The sequence below is a fragment of the Phyllostomus discolor genome, chromosome 3, assembly GCF_004126475.2.
Source record: "Phyllostomus discolor isolate MPI-MPIP mPhyDis1 chromosome 3, mPhyDis1.pri.v3, whole genome shotgun sequence".
Lineage (NCBI taxonomy): Eukaryota > Metazoa > Chordata > Mammalia > Chiroptera > Phyllostomidae > Phyllostomus > Phyllostomus discolor.
The window spans coordinates 192,609,143-192,621,334 of NC_040905.2; the positions used below are offsets into that span (position 1 = coordinate 192,609,143).

Consider the following 12,192-nt stretch of genomic DNA (forward strand, 5'->3'; position numbering starts at 1 on the left):
AGTAGTTGAAATTTTAGCCTTCCCACATTCAAAAACCAGGGCTATGCGGGAGCTTTGCAGTAGTTTGCTTCATGGCTTTGGGGAGTCAGTTTGCTTCTCAACCAGAAAGTGGTCTTTCTGAAGCCCATCCTGTATTTGGGATGGAAACTTAGCCCTCGGACCTCCCTCCTGACACACACACACACGGGAGAAGCCCGAAAGCCACCTATCTCCCCACCGGTCTTCGGATCTCCTCACTGCCTTTGTCCCTTCTAGACTTGGAGGCTTGGAAAGGAGGTTTGGTTTCTAAGGATTGGAGCGTTTGAAGGGCGGGGCCATCTCCAAGTCCATCTCCCCTTTTTGTCCTCTCCTCCTGGGACAGGAGGGAGGAGCCAGGTCCCCCGCGGCCGGTTCGGGAGCTCTCTATTTCGGTCGCTCGAGGTGAGTGTGAAAGGGCGACAGCCCGTTTAATCGTACCGCAGGTTAATTTCTGGAGTTCACCACCATCGGTTCGCCAACCGCGTCCCGGGTCTTTGCCAAGAGGGTTTATGAGGTCTGAGGCTTGTTGGGGCGCGCTCACGTTTTCGCGAAAGGCTCCTCCCCAGGGCTCATTCCCCGACTGCGGGAAGCCCTACGGTGCCCCAAGAGCCTTGGGTTTCCTCTGACCTCGTCGCTCCTTCCTCCCCCCCACCCCACTGCCTGGTTCCCCACGCCCCTGCCCCCGGGGAAGGGCGGCCCCCATCTTAGGATTTCCGACCCGAGCCACCCCAGAAGGTACCTCCACGTCGATGAAGATTTTATCACAGCCTCCAAAACCCAGCAGTAATAGGAGCTTTCAACCTGAAATACGATTGTTATTTTCCCGGTGCAGAGCTTGACATAAGAAGTCAGCTTTTTATTAAAGACAAAGAGGTAAATTATCAGCCGGGGCACTGAAAGGGACGGCGGAGACCTGGCGCGTTTCCTCTCTTTGCCACGAGGAATTTATGGGGGAGCGGCGGCCAGCGCTCAGACACCCCTGGGGTCCCGTGGGGGAGGAGCTCAGGGCAGAAGGACTTCCCCAAGTCCCTCCAGGCACCTGGGAGAGTCCTTCCAATTCTGCACAAAGCCGGGATCGTGTCAGTTCTGCACACCGAACAGCCCGAGCGCCCTCCACTCTCCTTTCTTTCTCTTCTCTTTCTTTGGACTCCCGTCTCCCTCTCGTCTCTGTGCTTTCTCCTCCTCGTTCTCCTCTCGCTACTTTTTCTCTCCCCTCTCCTCGCCTTTCCTCTTCCCCCCTCCTTTCTTCTCCACCGCACGCGTAGAGTGTCATTTATTTATTTATTTATCACCCCCGCCATCAACACCCTTTTAGGGCTCCCAGGCTTTTCAATGTGAGTGGGAGGAGAAAAGGGCAGGAAGTGTTGACTCGGAGGGGGGTGAAATCGTGCCTCTGGGTTGGAGGTTCTGCCCCAGAATAAACGATTGGGGGAATATCTTGGAAAAGGAGGCTTCAGATCTGTTTATGAAACCCCGCTATCCGATGGAAACCAACTCGGCGCGCGTCTCCTTTTCCCTGTATTGTATGGGTTTATGGGTACATCTTCCCGGATTGTTGTTTGGAAGGGGAAGGGAGTATTAAAGAGGGCAATCTTGCCTCGGATCTTCAACACCGCGCCTTCTCCACCGGATGCGCGCTCCCCAATGCAAAGGAATCCAGCAACATCCCCCAATTCAGATGCGGACAAAAGAAACTTTAATTAAGGTCTCCAAAATACGCGCTGCGCGTTTCTCTCTCCGGAGGCTGTTGATGTTCAACTCGAGGATGCGAGAAATAGGAATGGTACAACCAGCCCATGCCCTTGAACTTCAGTTGCTCCTGACTGGCTGTATTGATTTTTATACTGTAGGCAACCTCTGACCGCCCTCGCCCCCCCCCCCATATCAAATTAAAGCCTTAGGAAATGTTCGAACTGGTGTGAGTGGAGGCAACCCCACTACTTGGCAAAAAACAGGCAGGTAAGAACGATTTGGGGGAAATTACACTAAATAAAAATTCAAGGTGTGAAAGCTTCATCTTGGCTCTCTTGTCTTCAACACCACGACACCTTATCATTAGGAGCGCTGATTGTTACTTTCCGAACCTCCAGATGACCAGCCAGAAAAGTGCAAACAACGCCGGGCTGGAGGGTGCGAAGTTATTTAAGTACGCTTTTTTTCCTTTTGGTGCGCCGTCAAAACATTTCGCAAGTTAGGAAAAGAAAGTGGTGGTTCCGAGGCTCGGAATGATGGGTGGTTCTCTCCCTCCCCACACCCCTTTCCGTATCAGAAAAGAAAGAAAATGCACAATGAGCCTTTATTTCGGGGGAGAAAACTTCAAAATACGTGCCAGTAAAGGACAATTCGAGCTTTTCACTGGAGATACTCACACCGCAAGCTGGAAAGGGATTAAAAAGCCCCACGTGGTTGATCTGGATTTAGACTTGCAACCTCTAGTTCCCCATATCTGTTCTTTGCAAAGATTGGCCTCTAGATGGATGCGTGTGAGGGACTCTCTGGGGTCGGGGCTCGGCGCCTGGGGCAGGGCTGACGGTGGGAGCGCTATGCGCCGCGGGTCAGGGTCCTCACTGGGGGCTTCCTCTGCGGGCCGGGGCGGCCGGGCGCCTCCGGGACGCGAGCGCGCACGTCTCTGCCCGGCCGCCGCGCTCCACGCACCGCCTTCTCCGCAGGTCTTTATTCATCTCATCTCCCTCTTCCCCTTCTCCTCCTCCTTTGCCTCCTTCTCCTCCTCTTCCTCCTCCTCCTCCTCTACTGCCGCCACCTCCTCCTCTTGCATCTCACTGGCCTGGCTCTGTGTTGCTCTGAGTGACAAAGACAATGTCCCAGCCTTAACTTTGCAACCACCTTGCCTCCTTCTGGGGTTCAGCGGGGAGGGGGGGGGGGGGACAGCAACCGCAGCCTCAGCATCTCCTCCAGCTTCTGCTCCTGCTCTTCTCCAGCTCTTGGATAATTCTTGCCTTCTATCCCCCAGCCCTTTCCTCATTTCTTTCTTTCTTTTTTCTTCCTCTCTCCTGCACGTTGTTGTTGTTATTAGAAAGGCTTCGCGCACCCCCTGGTGCTCCGGCGTTTTGTGTGGCAGGAGAAGATTGTCTTCCTTCTCTCTTTCTGTCTTGCTTTCTCTCTCCCTCTGGTTTCTCATTATTCAGAGAGAGACACAGAGGGAGGGAGAGAGAGAGCGCGCGCGAGGGAGAGGGAGGAGAGGAGAGAGAAGAGGAGAGAGAGGGGAGAGAGTGAGAGGGAGAGGGAGGGAGGGAGAGAGGGAGAGGGAGAGAGAGACGGATATCTCAGGTCATCTGCAGCTGCAGCGAGTCTGAGGAGCCGAGGAAGGCAGGGAAGATGGCGATCCTCCATTGCTGAGACCCGGCAGAAGCACATGAGACTCCCAAACAACTTCCACAACAATAACCCGAGCAGGAAGAGGAGAAAGAGAAAGAGGATAAGGAGGCGGTGGGGCTGGAGTACCCGAAACACCTCCCGGCGCCGGGACGCTTCTTCTGTAAGTTACTGCAATTAACAGCCACCTCGGGGTGGTCCGAGTGCCCGGAGCAGGAGAGCGCGGGGTGGTGGACGCACAAACGCGCTCATTCATTCGGCCGAGGAGGGTTGGTGGAGCCGGAGGAGAGGAAGTCCCCTGCCTGGACTGACTGTTGGAAGAGAAGAAGCCAGCGAGCAGAGGAGGAGGAGGGGGAGGAGGGAGAGCGGGAGGGGGAGGAGGAAGAGGAGGAGGAGAAGCGAGGGAGGAAGAGGAGGAGGAAGAGGTGGAGAAGGTGGTGGTGGTAGCAGGGGCAGTGAGGTGGCTGTGCTTTTCCTGCTGGCTGCTCCTTCTGCTGGGGGGAGCGGAGCGCTGTGGCTTAATTAATTTCGTGTAGTTCTATGGAGAGAAGAGAAAATGAAAGATGAGTGAGAAGAGAGCTAGAGGCTTAGGACCAATGCTTCAAGCGTGGGGACAGGAGTAGGGACAGAGAGGGGGGCGGAGGGCGGGAGGCGAGGAGACCTCAGCCGAGAGCCAGAGGGAGCGAGCGAGGGGCCGAGGAGGGAGCGCTCTGAGCTGCCCCGACCTGAGCCGGTTGACCTCTTTCTTTCTCTGTCCCTCTCCTTCCTTTCCCCCTCTCTGTCTGCCTGTCCCCAGCCCGATGGCAAAGCCGCGCGGATTGGCACCCCCCTCTTCCTCAGGTATTTGGCTCTCTCCCTCTCTCTCTGTCTCCGAAGTTGGGATGCGGGGTCGGGATGTGTCGGGGGTGGCGGCTGCTGGTGCTGCTGCTGCTGCTGGTGGTGCTGCTGCTGGTGAGGACAGAGGCGAGGAGCGGGGGGCGCGGGCCGGGCGGGGGGGGGAGCGCAGGTCCAGGAGCAGCTGAGGAGCTGTCTCCAGGCTGGGGGTTCAGAAGCGTCTGGTGGACGAGGACAACGGTTTCTGGAGAGGAGAAGCCATTACACACGGTTGGCTCTCTTCTGAGGAAGGGAGGCAAGAAGGCAAGGGGCCTAGGGGTCGTCTCCTGGTGCAGTTCCCAGGGGTCTGCCCTCCTTCCAGGCACGAGGAGAAGCCGCAGCCGCCCCCCATTGGAGCAGCCCCTCTCTTTCCCTTTCTTTATCTCCCTGTCCTCCATTTGCAAGCTGTCTGCTTTGGTTCCAGTCCAGACTCCAAAACACAAAGCTCCTTCTCACGTTCATTCTCCAGGCTTTTCACCATTCCTGAAGGAACCCTCATTTTCTTTTCATTGTAGCTTCTAACCTACAGAGAGGGAGGGAGGCTGCCTGGAGTTCCTTTTATATTCCTCCCCTACCAAAAAAAAAAAAAAGTTTCATTTTTAAGCACGCGCCTGGGATGGGAAAAGACCAACCAGTTGGGGCTTTCTCCCAGGGTTCTGGGGGGCTGTGTCTGAGTGTCTGTGTTGGCTGTTTGGTTTGCTTTGGTTTTGTTTCTGGAGGTGGCTTGCAGGTTTTGGAGGAAGTGACTAGTTTGGTTGAGAGCTGGGAACTGAGTCAGGTAAGCCTGTGTCATGTTGTAACTCCACCAGAAAATGGAGGAGAGCGGGTTTCCAGGAGACAAAGCTGAGATGAGAAGTGTTTATAAAATTATGGATGTCTCCATTTTGAAGCTCTGTTGGTGATGGCTGGAGGAGGAGGCTTGCCTGCCTACTCCTTCTCCCTTTCCTGGGGGAAATCTTGTGGTTCCTCACTGTCTATTCATTATGCAAGGAAATGAGGGGCTTTTAAGGGCTGCTCAGATTTTTCTTCCACCAAAGGAGTGCTTTCACAAGTTATTGAGATGTTTGTTTCCATTTTAAAGTAAACTTTTGGATTTTTTTTCCTCCCTTTTGAGTGGACCTGAAGGGTTTTGACCTCTTTCAGGAAAGGCAAGGCAAAACCTGAAACAATTTCCACTGAGGTCTTCACACAACTTTAAGCTGCTCCAGGTCTCCTGAAAGTCACGAGGAAATGCTCTTTCCTCATTGTGAAGATGGTGGTGGTCCTAAGCTGAGATTCTGGAGTTCTGGGGCTTGGTTATCATCATGTTTTGATGCATTGCAAGACTTTATTGTCTGGTTTGGGTTGAGCTCTGGGAAAGAAAGCAAAAACCAACAACAAATGCTCCAAGATCTCGGAGGAACTCTGACTGACACCAGTTTCTCCAGGGTCTACATCTCTCTTCAGGTTGTTCCATTTGTGTATTTGGCCTTCTTTTAGTTCCTTTGTCTTCCCCCTTCCTTTCCATTCTGCTATTTTGTTTCTGTGTTCTCAAGTACTGTGAGTCCTCACAAATATCAGATGTCTTCTTGAGAATGTCACTATGGAAACACATTTTTAAGAAATATTATGTCAGTTGACGAAAACCTGTGTCCAGGTATCTTCACCTTTTTAATTGGGAGGAATTTATTAGTCTTACAGGAAGACATTTTGTGAGGGTGGTTGGAAGAAAGAACCCCATCCTACCTCAGTCCACACGCATTGATTGGAATTCTTCACAGATTAGTTCTAGAGAATGTATGTAATCGATCCAAGTAAAGAAGTAAATCCTGAAATGCTTGAGGATTTTATAAAAGCCAATCATGAAGATATTGCTTTTCCATTAGGTAAGGTAGCCATCTTGAGGATGAGGGAAGATGTTGGAAGAATTTTAGATGGACTGTTGAAGATAGGTGAGGAGGGCTCCATGGTGGAATGAAAACTTGAAGGACATTCAGAACCAATTAATATATTGTAAGAAGGCTGATTAGACCTTGTGTTCAACTAAGGAGAAACACAGAGAGGTACCAGCTTCAACAGAAACAAGGAGCACATTGGTGAGCGACTTACACCAGCTTTTTTCTTGCTTTGCTTTCTGATTATGTGTCAGATTTTTGTGTGTGTCAGATTTTTAGTAAACTTCCTTATGTGTACAGTATTTTTGTGCATATTGAAGTGGTTTTAGATTCCAGATGCAGTTATATTCTGTTGAGTAGCTGGTAGCAGTGTCATTCAGCAAATGCACAATGCTGTATATGACAACATCACATTTTTCAAACCAAACTGTTGTGTCATTAATTGAGGGTTATTGTTCTTCTGAGGGGTGTGAAAGGAGAAGGGGGGAGACACATGGTTCTTTAGCTGGTAATTGTCCATGGCCAATGAAGTAAAACCCTGTTTTTGCAGATGAAGATGTATGGTTTTCAAGATTTTCCCTTGATGTGTGTGCTCATTTAAAAATACTTCTCTTCAGATCTCTGCTTCTTTATTCCAAACCTAGGCCTTTCCAAGAACACTTTAAAAATCTTCCTTGGAATCATACCTTTTATTACTCATTTTTGAATGTTATCTTTTGATGCCCATTACTCTTAAGTGGAATGTCATCAGTGTTTTATTTAAATTTGCTAATGCATGTGAGGATGCTACATATTCAAACTCAGAAGTTCAAATGCCAGGGAATAAGGAGTTATTTGGGAAAGTAATTACCGGAAAATTTTGCCTCTAATTTAGCAGATATGTTTATGTAAATTTAAATATGTTGCACACTGATCTTGAAGCAAACTTCCATAATATCTTTTTTGTTTTTGATACCAGGACAATGGCTGACTGACTGACTTCACTGGGGGTGGAGGGTGGGAACCTGACAAACTGATTGTCAGTCCAGCAGTTTGACTCACCACATTGTTTGACTGTGCCCCCAAATGTTTGGTGTCTTTATTATAGACAAGCCTCAAAGAGGTGAGCTTTCTGGAGGGAAAGAATTAAGTATCTAAGAGGCATTTCAGAGTTTAAGAATATGTTCTAACTTGTCACCTAACAGACCCGTCTCATCCCTGGTCCCCTTTATCAACATGGGAAGTACCATAACACTAAAGACATGGTTTCTTGTGTTTTTCTAGACATACACATTTGAAATAGGGCAAATATCTTGGATAAACCATTAGGATAGAAATAAAAAGTGTCAAATTGAACATTCTCATTTGATGTCAAAGCTCAGAGATCCTTTTTGTTTTTGAGACATCAAGTTGATGAGGCTTGTCAGGCAATTTTTTTTGCCATTGCTCTAATATATCACCAAAGAAGATCATTCTGGAGAAACATGTGAGCTATGACATACACTATCATTAAAAAAAGATTCTTGTTGGAACTTTGTAATTCATGATATCTCAGATACTAGAGTTATGTCCATCTAATTCATTGGTCACATTCCCTGAGGATTTGTTTCCCCCTCTTTGGAGTTAGAGACAACTTTTAGATGCAAAGTAAATAAACTTTTTATAGATAAATATATAAACTGTTTCTAATGAGTCTTCCAGAAGGCAATAGGGTTTGAAAAGAAACCCAGCTCTACTAATGACTTAAGAGTACTTGTGGTCAGTTTTCCTGAAAGAAAAGAGTGGTCAAGTTGCCTTGGGAAAGAGTTGTGTTTTCTGCGTGATAGAGTTTAATAGGGTCTAGTCTCTCTCAAACTCATTCCTGGTGTTGAGGGTGTTTTTGGTTAAGGTAACCCTACTTACCTTCTTTGTGGTGTGTGCCTTTATCAGAGCTGTAGTTCACTGCCTCATGGCACAGCATTGACAGAGCTGTATTGAATGTTTCAAGTTGATGGCTAAAGAGCAGAGGTGCTGTTTCACAAAGCCACACTCACAGATTAGGAAATATATAAATAATGAACTCCGATTGCAAAGGATCTGATAGGAGTGTCTAACTGGATGATTTGTACAGAGGAACTAAGGCAATTCAAAAGAAGTGGCGGGTGGGAAATATTTCCAGAGTCTGTTGCTAAAAATCTAATGGGGGTTGAGGGGGGATAAGCGTGTGTGTGTGTGTGTAAGCATGTATCTTTGGTGAGGGTCACATGCTTATGAAGCTGGTGGCTTTCAGAGAAACATTAGCTGGTGACCTATTAATTGATTATGAGAAAATGGAGAGGAGAGGAGACAGTGCTCGAAGAAAATTCCTCTTCTTGTGTGATATGCCAAGACATCTGGCAGATGTTATGTTGGGCCCTAAGGAATGGACAGTTTAATTTTAGCCCTAGCAAGGAAATGGGAAGTTCTAAGCAATTTTAATAGCACCAGTCACAACTCTTAGTTTGGGGAAGGTTGCTTTAAAAAATGAGAAAAGAAAGGAAAAGAAAAGAGAAAAGAAAAGAAGCATTTACTATAATTTGAAAGAGCTCCAGGGAGCACCTGAGATGAAGCTGAGATTTTGAGGTGATGGATAAAGATCTTATTTCCAAAGCAGAAATTAACATAAAAAGTCATTAAAAGTGGACGAAGAGGTACACTGAAAATGACAGGTATTAAGTATTTAGTTTTTACCAGTCAGAACTTCTAACTGAGAAGCTGGTTGTTTTGTGCCATAAAGAGATCATCGACTTCAAATCTCCCCTTCCTCCTGCATTTTACTGAAGAGGAAACTGGCACCAAGACTTGAAGTGACTTGCCCAAGATCAGAAAGTACAGCTGTAACAAAGCCAGGCCTAGAACTCAGGTCAGCTGACTCCCAGCCCCATACCCTTTCTGTTGCCCCGGTGCCCGTGATTTGTGAAATATCAGCTCAGGACACTCTGATCGTACATTAGTGGGACAGTTGAATTAGTGTTAGTTAGGCTTAACACATTGGGGAACCCTGGGCTGAGCATGGTTTCATTTAGAGAAGTGACATTCCAGAGGCCAATTTTGTTCATGGCACTTGCAGTCAAGTTTTAGATACTGGGTTTGTAGCTATGCTTTTTTCACTGTCTTCCTCTCCTCTGAAGTTCTGTCACCCAGGGCTTGGGAGTCCTTTTCAAATGCCCTTCTTTGGAAGTTTGTCTAGGTCAACTGCAACTTACAAAAGTGCCCACAATTGATCTCTGAGGATCTGTTTTGCAACATGGTACAGACTTAAATTGGCTTCTTTCAGAGATGCCATTTTGTAATACTGATGAATGTTCAAGAGAGTGAAATCCAGTCTAAAACAATTCCTGGTGATTTTCCAGTGGTCTAAACTCATCTAAAAATTTGCCTTCCATGTATCTTCTAGGAGCCCCATTCTTTCTTGCACACCCATGGCCAGCTATTTCCCCTTCCCCAATATACAGGAAGTCACCCTTAAAATGACATTTGAACAACCTAAGCAATAGTTAGCTATGAGAGAGAGATGGGTCAGTACATTAAGAAGGGTAAAATGGGTTTCCATTTCTGAGTCCTCTTGGACAAGTGAAAGTAATTTGGTAAAGAAGAGTGATGTGTGGAAGTTTCCACATTGTCTAAGCTTCTGCCAAGCTAGAGCATAAATTCTTCAACCAGGAGGCATTCTGGGGAAGGTAGTGCTTGCTGGATGTGGACTTCTGGCAGAAACACAGTTAACGCTATAAACAGTGGAACCTCAGTGTGGCACTCCTCCAAATGAGTTGACTGTCGAAAATAAAATGTTCCAGAAGAACTGGGAGAACAGGAAAGAAGTTAAAACAGCATGGTTTGCATGCCAGTACTGAAGGGGAAAAAAAGTTGGAGGGGGTGGTGGTCACTGGAGAGAAGATAATCCTAAATGGAACTGTCTCTTGGATTTATAAGGCCCTGGAGGAGAAGTTTCCGAGTGAGGGAAAACGGACTTTTATGAATTTAGATTGTGTTTGCAATTGACTAGGAGGCTCTCATGAATCTTTTGTCCCCTTGAACTTTGCATCTTGAGAACTTCACACACTGATAAATGGAAAGTCACTCGGAAGTGCTTTGGATTCACACTTTCTGCTTGGAAATACTGTCATAAAATGTATCTACTTTCTAAGGGCTCTTGTCCTCAGCAGTTGAAGAATACATAAGCTTTTTAGTCTTTGGATGTGTGCCTGCAACACAAAGTCGGTTTTTTCAGGGTTTGGAAAGACAAGAGGTAGGCAGAGTGGGTGTGGTGCCAGCGGGTACCAGCTTGGTCCCCTGCAAATGCATTGTCTTTTAATTCTGATGAGCAGATTACTTGGTGTCTTCAAAGCATTCTTGCCTAATTCCTAGCTGGAGACATTTTTTTCTTGAGTTATTCTTGGATGGAAGGTTTCTTTTTGTGCCAGGTCATGGGTATTTAGGTATTGATTTTCTTGCTTTCATGTGTTTGCTTGTTCAGTCCATCGCATGTTGCTTCTGGAGATTAATAAAGTACTTCCGCTGTGCCTGTGCACATCTTAACCCTCAACTTCATTCAAAGAGCAGAGCCTGCTCTTGGGGGTGAAGGGAAGGTTGGTGGGTACTTGTTTGTTCAAAAAAAAATAAATTCTGGAGATGATGACTGCTTAATTCAGAAAGTTATTTTGCTAGGCTTTCGAGTAGACTTTTAACAAAGACCATGCAAGGAAAGATTCTATTAGGAAAATTCTATTAGGAATCAATGGATCCTGATTTAAATGTTTTAGGATCACTTAGTAGGAAATTAAGCATTTGACCAAGATGAGTAAGCAAGGACTTACCTTTGAATTCAAATTGGTTTGAGCACAAAAGAAGCTGGGAAGCCCAGGCGAGACAACTGTGTCAGAAGTAATTAAGCCCAGGATTTGTGGAGAGGCTTAGCTGCCACAGAGCCCAGCTGGGGAAGGCCAGACTCAGTCCCTAAGCCCTCGCCTGGCCAGTTGAACCAGAACACGAGCTAAGGCCTTCAGATTTTGGAATTCTTTTCTTCCCTGCTCAGATTTAAGAGAGTCAAGTCATTATTCAGTAGTGCTTCTCTTGAGCCTGGGAAATGCCAGAGGCAGGGGTGGCGAGGGGCGGCCAGGGGCGGTGGGGTGGGGGAAGGTGGAGCTGAAGCTGATTCCCTCTGAGGGAACATTCTCCCTTTAACACTACAAATGTGCCTATAACATTGTACTTATTACTCAGAAAATAATTGGGCAGTGGCACAATATGGGATACTTGAAAGATGTTTGCTGCACAAAGGCTCCAGTACTTACCTGCAGACTAAGAAATGGGCTTATAAACCATCTCATTTCTATTGCTAATGAAAAGCTTTGGAAGGCACCTGTGAATTAGAGCTCCAGCTGCTATCATGGTAGGGGAAGTTAGGCCTTGAAAGGATACACGGATTAGCCCGTCAGAAAAGCAAACAGTAGCATCAGCACAAGTAGAAAATAGACAGGGTTGTTAAGCTAACAGAAAAGTAGGCTAAAGCATTTCCATAATTACGTGGGGGAAATTTACTGGGAAAGAGAGACTGCTTGGATGGGAGAAGGAAAAGAAGAAGAGAGGCAGGGGAGTGATGGACGAGTCAAAACAGAAGAGGTCTGTCCACTGGGAAGAGCCTCCAGGAAGAAGAAGAGGCATTGCTTTTAAGAAAACAATAAAGCCAGTGGAAAAAGACCTTGTAATTTGGTACCTATTGCATGTGAAATATGAAGACCAGTGCTCAGACCCACATTCTCTGGTCAGTTCTTATGGTGAAAAATAGAATTGGGTTTGGAAGACAATTTGTGTGGTAGGGGTTACAAATAACGGCCTTTCTGATAAAGGACAAATGGAAACTTGAAGGGACTGGATAAGTAGGCCTAGGTGGAGATTTTCCTGGAAAATGAACAGAGTAGAGACCAGAGTACTACAGTAAATAGCTGCATTATTAATGGGCAGAAAATGTGATAGTCCTCTCTCTAAAGCTATCCATAGAGCTTCTCGACCTACTCGCTCTGGGTGCTACAAGAGATGAAGAACCAAGGCATGCTTATTACCTGGTATCCAGTTTGGGATTAAGACATTTGCCTCAGCA

At 47.0% G+C, this 12,192-nt stretch overlaps 1 protein-coding gene across 11 annotated transcripts in view; it reads left to right on the plus strand.

Moving 5' to 3' along the window:
• Positions 1-361: 361 nt before the first annotated feature.
• ZNF462 (zinc finger protein 462) overlaps positions 362-12,192 on the plus strand; it is a 139,384-nt gene continuing 127,553 nt past the window's right edge. For 3 of the 11 annotated variants that reach the window (XR_004902285.1, XM_036022003.1, XM_036022009.1), the window contains exon 1: positions 3,765-6,299. The gene's annotated coding sequence lies outside the window, so the exon portion shown is untranslated. Of the gene's footprint in view, positions 421-3,288; positions 3,515-3,757; positions 6,300-12,192 lie in introns of those variants that run through there. The other 8 variants (XM_036022004.1, XM_036022008.1, XM_036022005.1 and 5 more) reach the window with 8 other exon arrangements.